Below are 9,809 nucleotides of genomic sequence, written 5' to 3'. Positions count from 1 at the left end.
AAACAAAGACATTGAACTATGTTTCTTTTCCTTTCTCAGTTATGCTTTGTAATCAGCAATAGGTATATTCTCATAGTCAGACTAGGATCTGATTTCCTAGTCAGATTAGGGATGGATTTATTTTTTGCTTTTATATAAGCTTGTAGAGCCAGGAGCTCCATACGATTGAAGAATAATTGGAGTATTTTTCTTCAACTTAGCTGTGCAATTCAGTCATGGTCTGAAGAGGCCTTAGGACAGTGGGATTCTGGTCCAGTAGGTTGGAAGCCTTGGTTATCTTCTTAGTTTTTCTAATACTCTGTTTTATTACACATAATTGTCAAGGCGTTCAAGAGGGAATCCATGTGATAAGCGATGGTACGCTTAATGAGAGTCACGAAAGGCGGGAGCCTTGACCAACTAGGCGTCGACAAGGCGGTTAAACCGACACCTTGGTGCACCATGTGGTCAAGTCGCCCGCCTCTATTGTGTGGTTTTTTTTTCTGTTGTTTTTGTTTTTTCCTGCATTATTCCTTTATTCTGTTTCTTTACTTTTTATTTGTTGATGTAAAAGTATTTCATGTAATGCTGCTACATGGTATCATACAAAACTGAAATCCCTAAAAAGCTAAAAACCTAAAACTTCTCAAAAAGTTAAAAATCCTCGACCAATTTTTCTCTGCGAAGTCTAAGAGACTGCGACTATGTCACTCTGCGCGAACAAAGGCGGCAAAGCTTCTTCCTAGTTCCTCTTTTCTGGCACTACTATTCCGGCAACTAGACTCAGACGAAGTCACGAAGGCTGCGAAGCTACTTCCTAGTTCCTATTTTTCCGTTTCCGGCACTGCTTCTTCTTCTCTTTAACGCACTAACCAGCCAAACAACCAAGATCTAAGAAGCTGCTGGTTCGAATAGGGCAGAATTGGGGTTTTAGGTCAAAATTAGGGTTAGGGTTAGGGTTTGTGGTAATAGTAATGTAGGGCAGGCGTAGGGGAAGCTAACAGTGAAGGTCCTGAGTTGAATTGATGAGGGAAAGAAAGAGCGATTTACATTCACGGATCGGCGATGCTAAGTGTATTAAGAAGAGAAAAGACACCTTTCTGTCGAATTAAAGTTTGCATTCGTCAGATAAACCACCAATCAAATGCCGTCACGAAACCCTAAACCCTAACTTTTGATGACAGTGAACATTAAACTTAACAAGCTCCTCTGCATGTATATGTTTAAGGGCGATTGGAGCACATTCGAGTCTAAAGGAAAGAGAATGAAATGAAGGAGTTAAAAGCTAACAAAACTAGGCAGTTCAAAATGTCTAATCATCAGTATATTGAAGGAACACAATGAGAAGAGTTTGGCAAACAAAATGCTTCACTAAAGCCATTAATTAGAAGGGGCGAAGAGCGAAGGAAGCTAAGGGTTTACCTGTGAGTCATTCTTTATTGAAACCAAGGCTCTAAAAACACCAGCATCTTGTAATGGAGTTCTCTTCAAAACCCTAGGTTAAATAGTAACTAATTATAAAACAAAGCTCTTCATAATCCTCTTCTTGAAGGGCAGATTTGACAGCTCCACATAAGCATATTGCTTGCCAAACAGGTTGCCTGCTGCATCTCTTTTATTCATTTAATGCCACAATTGGATTCTTGTGTTTCAGAAGTTTAATAATTTTATTCACTGCAGGGTTCTTGTGAGAATTGGAAAGGTACAGAACTGGATGCAACTGGGTGCTACCTATCATAATTCATTGGCATGCTGTCTTAGTGTTTCCATGGTTTTCAATGCAAGACAATCTCTTCAACTATTTCATATGGAATTAACCTGTACTTTTGAAGCTCTGAGAATATCTGTTTTTCTTCAAGTACTTTTGATTATAAGCTTGGCGAAGGCTGATATGCTTTAGCTTTTTTTTTTTTTTTTTGTCTTGCATTCATTTTGCCAGTTTTCTGAGGCGTTGGAAAGCTAAACCGGCTAGAGAATCATTGGTGATTGTTGACCATTAAAAGAGTCAACCGACTCAACAGTGGAAACACAGGGATCCGTATTCTGTGCAGGATCAGATGTTAATCCAGTGGTCGACTCATCATAGATGATGGGGACTATATATATTATGAAAAGTCTCCAACTGGAAAAGAATCAAAAACCATTACGCTCACTTATAATGAAAGGTGGTGTTTCTAGGTAGGCCAGTATGGAAAGGGTTTTTCAAAGGAGTCCGAAATCCGGATCCTCTCTAACTGCCTTCTCGTTATGCCACGTTTTGCATCTATTATAGGATGAACGTGCCTACCCGTATTTTCTTTTTCCCTATTTCCTCTTTCCCTCCTTTTTAAGAATCCCTTAATAAATAAGAAATTATCAGCTTTAAACACCAACAAAGTATTAAAATCTCACTCATTACCCATTTTTTAATGATGATAACCTTTGAAATGTATTTTATTAAAGGGAAAAAGATCTGTCTGGGAGTGTGTCTTACACCATCACTCCCATGCGTCTCTCTTTCCTCATATGAAAAGATACTTCTGCCTCCTTGTTTTAAGGGGAAGAGAAATAGACAAATGGGAATGCTGGTGTAGACCATACTCCTGAACAGAAAACTGCTTTCCTTTATTAAATTATCTTTTACATCAAAACATAAAAAACCCTATACAATTGATCGGTTGTATTGGACAAGTTTACTTTTTAATATTTTATGGACACCCCTTGTAAGTATATCGAATATCATAGACACCCTAAACATTGTCAAAATATCACAAAAACCGCCTATTTTATGAGTTTATTTTAACTTAGTCCACTGCATTAGGTCGGTGCAGCTGTTAACTCTATCATAATGGTCAAAATACCTTTACCATAGGGTGAACTTTCTATAATACACTTACCCCCGTCCCTTCATCGTCTTCGTTGGTTTGAAGGCGGAAGAAGCAAGAACAGGGAAGAGGACCAAGCCTTCCCCGATAGGTAATGTTCCCATCGATCTTCTTTTCAATTAATTGATTTGAGGTAATGTGGAAGTAGAATGCACTTATTCTATTTATTACCTACAAGAGATTTCGTTCTGGTTCCTTACATTTTCTTTTAGGGTTTCTTTTGTTATAGTTTGAATGAATTTTGGCATTTTAAGAGGGTGGCGAGTGTGTGTTTGTCCTATACTCTGCTTTTGATATGCCGTTGATCGATTGTGTTGTTTTATGTTGTGGAATTAGGGTTTCTTCTAGATGTGGATGACGAATCTTTCCCAGTGTATTCACTTCCACTTCAACTTCCCTATGACTCTTCGCAATCTTTTCCCTCAACCTCTTTACGGCAACTTCACTCACATCCTCCAATGCCGCCTTATACGCCCCATGAGTGCTCTTCCCCATTATCTCAGCTATTGCACACAAAATATCATCAGCTGTGCCATTGCCTTTCCAAGTAATAGAAAGATCGACAAGTTCGGGCGGATTAGACCACAACTTGATATCGTCGACAACTAAACCTACTCCCATTGCCTGATTAAGCACCGCGGCTAGAGAAAAAATGATACACTATGATGAAAGCTCCAATACATAGAGGAGTATAGAATGAGTTTGAGTCTAAAATTTGACAAATAGCCTATCTAAACATCCACTCCCTAACCAACGGTCAAAATTGTCATTATCATTCTTGCCATATGGCAAAATTATGTGGATCATTAAGATAAACTTATCTACATTGGATGATGAAGTGGTCGTTTTTCTTTAATTGATAAAGCTATCCAATTCTTTGGCTTTTTTGGTTTCATATATTTGATTAAGTGTTACAGACCTCTAGGCTTCTATCCTCACCTGATCTATGTTTACATTTCCTACTTTTCTTTCTTGGTCAACAAATGAAGGGATGCCATGAATACTCTTTTTTGAATATTCTTTCTTTTAAATGTTGTTTGCTGATTAAACAAAGCACAACCAATAGTTAGAATGTTTGAGAACCATCTCAACTTTTTGAACTCAAAAAGTAAAGAACCAGGGAAATTTCTCTAATGGAGAATAACAAAACACTTCCAAGGCCCCATTTAACTATAAGTTCAATGAAGCAAGCAATCAATACAAAAAAAAGAAGGTTCAATCCTTGTATAAAAACTAGGGTTAAGGCAAAACACCAATTCTAGGGCTTATCCAAATTGATCAATCCCTGAATGAAAGAACAAAAGGAAAATTTTTATTTGGATGTATTCAAGAAACAATCTCTATACAAAGTAGGGAGTAAAGCTGCATACATTATGACTCTCCTCCGGATGTGCACTAGGTATGCCCATTGTTAATCTCTTCCTTGTTACTTGCAACCAAGAGCCTTAGAGAGTTACCAAAAGAAAAGGATTATTGGATTAGGGCATATTTTGGCCGATTATTCAAGGTTCATGGAGATTTCAATGATCTCATAATCTTCCAACAATAACTTAGTTTTAGGCTCCATTATATGGTGGTCACACACGCATATATCTTATCTTTTCCATTACATCTTCTATTCATGATCAATACATGATCCCCACCCTCTAATTTAAGATCCTTTGTTATTGTCTTCTACCTAATGTCTTCTCTTTCTCTTAGTTCTTACTTTTTAATTATGTGCTTTGTTAGCTTATATATGATGCGCATGCTCATATGTTTATTCTCTTCTCTCCATGATAGATTGTTCATGATAAGATTCACTTATTAGTATGCCATGATTTGCATAATCCTGCATATTTCACAGCGTTTTCCAACGTTCTCTCCCATGTTTCATCGTGTTTTTAATTTCATCTTGCCACTTTTAAGTGTTTTTTCTATCTACCATCACTTCTCAGATTTTCTTCTGGTTTTCCCTCATGTTTGGATTGGTAATAGGTATATTTTCATAATTAATTTTAATTGCGTACCTCTACATATGATTTTATGTGTTTTCTCCCTCATTCAATGATGTTTATGTAGTTTTTCACATTCTATGCATGCATCTTAGCTTTAGGTGTTCATATTTAGAATTAGACTCTTCATGCTTCAATTCCAATTCTTGTATATTATCTGTTTACATGACATATACTAATCATGCAGCCAAACCTTCGGGTATGTTGTTTGAGTTGAAATTAAACCGCAAGCGTATGGGTCAATCGTAGCTACGGGTCGAACACGTGGAGATATACGCCACTTTCTTTAACTAATCTTAAAAGTAATGCAAAGTGAACCAAAATTAATTAAAACACTAAATTAAACTAATGTCAATTAAACTAACGGATCCTAACTCACAAGCATCTAACCTATCAACTAACACAAATTGGAAGGAATAAAAGAAACCTATCAAACTAATGCAAATTGGATGTAATAAAAACACAGCCACACATCCAAATCCACATAAACAAAATAACCACATAAAAGAAAATTAAAAGAAATAGAGGGAGAAGAAGAAGAAAAAAGAGAGAATGAGATAGAGGAGAGGGAGAATGAGATTGAGAGTTTAGAGAATGCGAACCTAAATGTGCTTGAACCGGCTTAATTGAAGAAGCTTGAATGAATACTTGCATGAGCTTACCATGGTTTCCTCTTTTAAATCTCCAAGTCTTGTCATCAACATAGGAGCTTAGACTAGGAGGCTTTAAATTAGAACTATTAGCTATTAACTAACTTAAACTGACTAGGAAACTGAAATAGACTCAAAATAGAGTCCTAATGACTTAAAAGAACTTAAACTACTTAAAATAAAGAAGATTCCCTACTAGGCAATAGGATCACTTCACTTAAATTAGACTAATTGAACCAATTGGATGCAACCAATTTAAACCGATTCAATTAAAAACACAAAATAAAAACTAAGTATAGAATAAAAATAAATTAAACTAAGGTTCCTACTAAAACCCTAAGTTTAGGGTGGCTTCTTCAATTCGAAGAGGCTAGGATCTGCATCACCATACAGTTGAGATTTTACTCTTTCAAGGCCTCCAGTCAACCACTAGTGGCCTACAAGACGTCTGGCTAAGCCAATACAGCCAAAAGATCTGGAACTGCATCCACTAGACATCCTTACCACAAGTAAAAAGCAAGTAAAAAGAAGATAACAAACTCTTTTTCTGGAACTTGCAATTCTTCTGTATATGCAATTTAATTTTGGCTGATAACTGATTGTAGACAATCTTATCCAAAAGAAATATGGTGACTGAGGAATTCTATCAACCAAAAAACAAAAAAGCACAATTTATCCAACTAAGAATGGACCTAGCCGTACAGAAAAAGGATAGCATGTATACCCCTCTAAAGAGTAAAGATAAAAAGGCAACATATAAAATGTCAGACGAAGAAACAAGGACCATGCACATGACCATTGAGATCTGTACACTCACCTCATCCTTTTCAGGCGGAGCAACTTTCTGAGTTAGCAAACCTTCCAATTCTGACAGAAGGATATCCAATTCTCCATAATACAAGATATCTGAAGTCTGTCAAAAAAATAATTCCAATTGAGAATTATGCCATTCAAAGGTTACCAAAAATGGAAGGACATGACTCCACCCCCACAAAAGAAAAAGAATCAGATTCCAGGTTGATGACCAACCTGATTGCCGTGGACCTCCAGCATGTCTGATAAATGTTTCACCTCCACATGAAAATATTGTCGGTAATATGGCTGTTGAGATAAATAATCATGGCCTATGAGACTAGTTTTGGATGGATCATCCAAAAAAAAAGACTGCAAGCAACTTTTTTGACAAAATCATCGTATGTGTCAAGCTTTGACCTAGCAATTTGCAAGGAGAAAAGGGAATGAATTGAGAGAATTTCATACTGAAACAAGTTCTTAATTTAAAAGTTAATAATAACAATAAAAGCAAAACACCTAAAGAAAATAGATAGGAATATTCACTGATGCTTACAACTCTAGACAAAAAGCATCCTCCTCTGGCTTCTCTATAGATCCGAAATGAACAACCTTTAAATCATCAAATTATGTAAGTCAAGACTTTAAATATTCAGAATGGAGTAATAAAAGATAACAAGTAATACGTAATTAGATGTAAAAGATTTTGATTTCTAAAGACCAGCATCCTTTCAGGCCACCTTTTTTTCTTCTACTTCTTACTTCTTCTTCCAATGAATAACAGATTTTACAGAAGTGAAAGAGGAAAGTTGCACAACCATAAAGTAGAAGAATAAGAAAAAGGACAACGGCCACCCATCCTCGAGACGAGATTACAATAATGGGAACTCTATAAAACAACATACAGTTTTCTTGTGTTGGCTTACACATCCGCAGACAGACAAACCATTCCCACCCCCTGTCAAATGAGATGCATGCATCACCAAGGACCACCTCATATGCAGTTCAACCATTTATGATTATGGCGAACCGCCATCAGGTGTCGAGAATAGTATCCACACAAAAATCTCTGAACCATTATTGCTACCGCCAGCTCTGCAACGATAGTAAAATACTCCCATCTTAGTTCCTAGACCATCCAATTCCTGCCGGCGCAGTGTTGCCAAAGACCCAGCAATAAAGTTTAGGTCGAAAGCATTGGGAGGGGGAGAAACCCAAGATCTGGATCAGAGCAAGAGCACGCATAGAGGTTGAAACAGATACTAATTAGAATCCCCATATTTTACTGCAAAGAATACTGCCAGACCCCAGATTCCTTGGTTAATCCCATACTCATACAGACATGACACAAAAGCGTAAGAGGGGCTGCAGACAAATCATAAACTCAAGTTCCACTACTTAGTTTTCAACATAATGATATTATCTTGGCCACATTACGATGCTTTAGAAGAACCACCCAGAAGTTCAAATTTGGGAACTACAGGGCATAGTTCAGCATAGTTCTACATCTCGATCGAAATTTTGTAAGAAACCGAGACAAAAACCTTAGGACGCGTTTGGTTGGAGGTTTCTTCGGAATCGGATTCGACAGAATCTGGATTCCGTCATTTTTTGGGTGTTTGGTTTTTCGGAACCCAGATCCCTATTGGATTCCAAGAATCCATAAAAATCTACTTTTTAGGCTAAATTTTGGAATCCACCAGAATTCGTCCAAGGGGGTGAATTCCAAATAGAATCCAGGATTCCAAGCCCCCAAATAAATACGGTGGAATCTTGTGGACTCCAATTTTATCGAGATTGAAACGAAGGAAGTCGATACTAGGGTTTCTCTCAGCCTTCTCGTTTCTTCTCCAAACCGAAGACGAAGTTGTCTCTGCAACTCTTTTCTTGCAATCTCGTTTCTTCTCCAAAACGAAGACGAAGGAAGTCGATACTAGGGTTTTTCTCACCCTTCTCGTTTCTTCTCCAAATCAAAGCCGAAGTCGTCTCTGCAACTCTGGTCTTGACATCTCGTTTTTTCTCCAAACCGAAGACGAAGGAAGTCGATACTAGGGTATCTCTCTCACTCTATCTCTTTCTCTCTTTGTTTCTCTGTCTATCGCTCTCTATCTCTATCGTTGTCTCTGTCTCTCTCACATTATCTCTGTCTGTCTCTCTGTGTCTATGTATCTCCCTGCCTCTCCCTTTATCATTCTCCGATTGTAGGTAGGGTTTATTTTTTTAAAAAAAAATTGGAATTATTTGATTGCTAACCGATTTTCCTCCCCATTTCAGGTTCGATTGTAGTTAGGGTTGTTTTGAAAATCTCCGGTGGAAGGAACATCTTGGATTAACGCAGGTATGCCACATTTCTTCACTCTCTCCCTTCTCTGAGACAGCTGCATTATAGTTATAGTTTTTAAAGAATACATAGGTTAAGTAGATGATTTGGGGGCGACTTGAGAGCCTTGAGTGTTAGCTCTGGTGGCACACTCCAGCACGCTTTGATCATTTGTACAATCTATTATTGGTGTAACAGGGGACTGGTACTCCCTTAAACAAATCCAAAACCTGATTTTTTAATTATAGGTAAAAGCTCAATTTCTCATTTATCAGCATAGGTTTTTCATTCCTGAATGCTATCTTTGGATTTTATACTTTTATTCAAGGTTTCTAACAGAATATATGGTTTGTTAAGATTTATTTTTCAACTAGTAGATACTTGTAACCAATTTCTGTTTTCTTTGCTGTTCCCAATTCTAAGCTATTCTTGTCAAGACATAACAACAGATCTGAGAAAGGGTGAACCTGTTTCTGATTGTATAGTCTTCTTAATTAGGGGTTGGCTACTATTAGGTCAGTGGTGGAGAACAGTACCAAATCAAAGTTATATCAAGTTGGGTAACAGATCTTTCTCCTTTCCATGGGGTAAAAGAAAATCTTGAGACACTGTGGCTTGAGGCATTTGGGGGAAGTGTAGGGCAGAGAGAGAGAGAGAGATTTAAAATGAAGATGATTAGCAATGAAATAGTTGGTGATTGGGAAAAGAGAAGATTTCTATTCTTAATTCATAAAACAAAAATTTCTCTTTTCCTGAGAATGATTTTGTGAAAGGGTAGATATGATTAATAAGGGATCTTAGGAGATTGCCATGTAAAAGGGCAAATGGCTTTTCCCCTAGTTTCTTTTATAATTTGCTCTTTTAGATAGAAATCAAAATATGAGCTAGATGTCAGGAGAGTGGACCTATGCTTCAAATCAAAGTATAACTTTATCTACATGTATGAGGGAAGTAATGCTAGACACTACTGCTGTTTGCAAACATTCAATTCTTCCTAACTTCTTCCAGAAATCTGTTATTATTCTTGTCTGTCTTCATGCATTCTTAGAAAAAATACAAGGGCTTGTATTAGATGAATGTTTGATGTATGTAGGGAGTAAACCATGGTGGCTCATCATTTCATTTGTGTGCTTTGAGGCTATGGCCATCCATGAGGCAGCCATACGGATTTCTATGCATCTTTTACTAATGAAGTTCTGTAGAAGACTTG

The sequence above is a fragment of the Telopea speciosissima genome, chromosome 7 (genome assembly GCF_018873765.1).
Source record: "Telopea speciosissima isolate NSW1024214 ecotype Mountain lineage chromosome 7, Tspe_v1, whole genome shotgun sequence".
NCBI classification, from domain to species: Eukaryota; Viridiplantae; Streptophyta; class Magnoliopsida; order Proteales; family Proteaceae; genus Telopea; species Telopea speciosissima.
The sequence above is the reverse complement of the archived record's forward strand: the minus strand, read 5'-3'. Positions refer to the sequence as shown.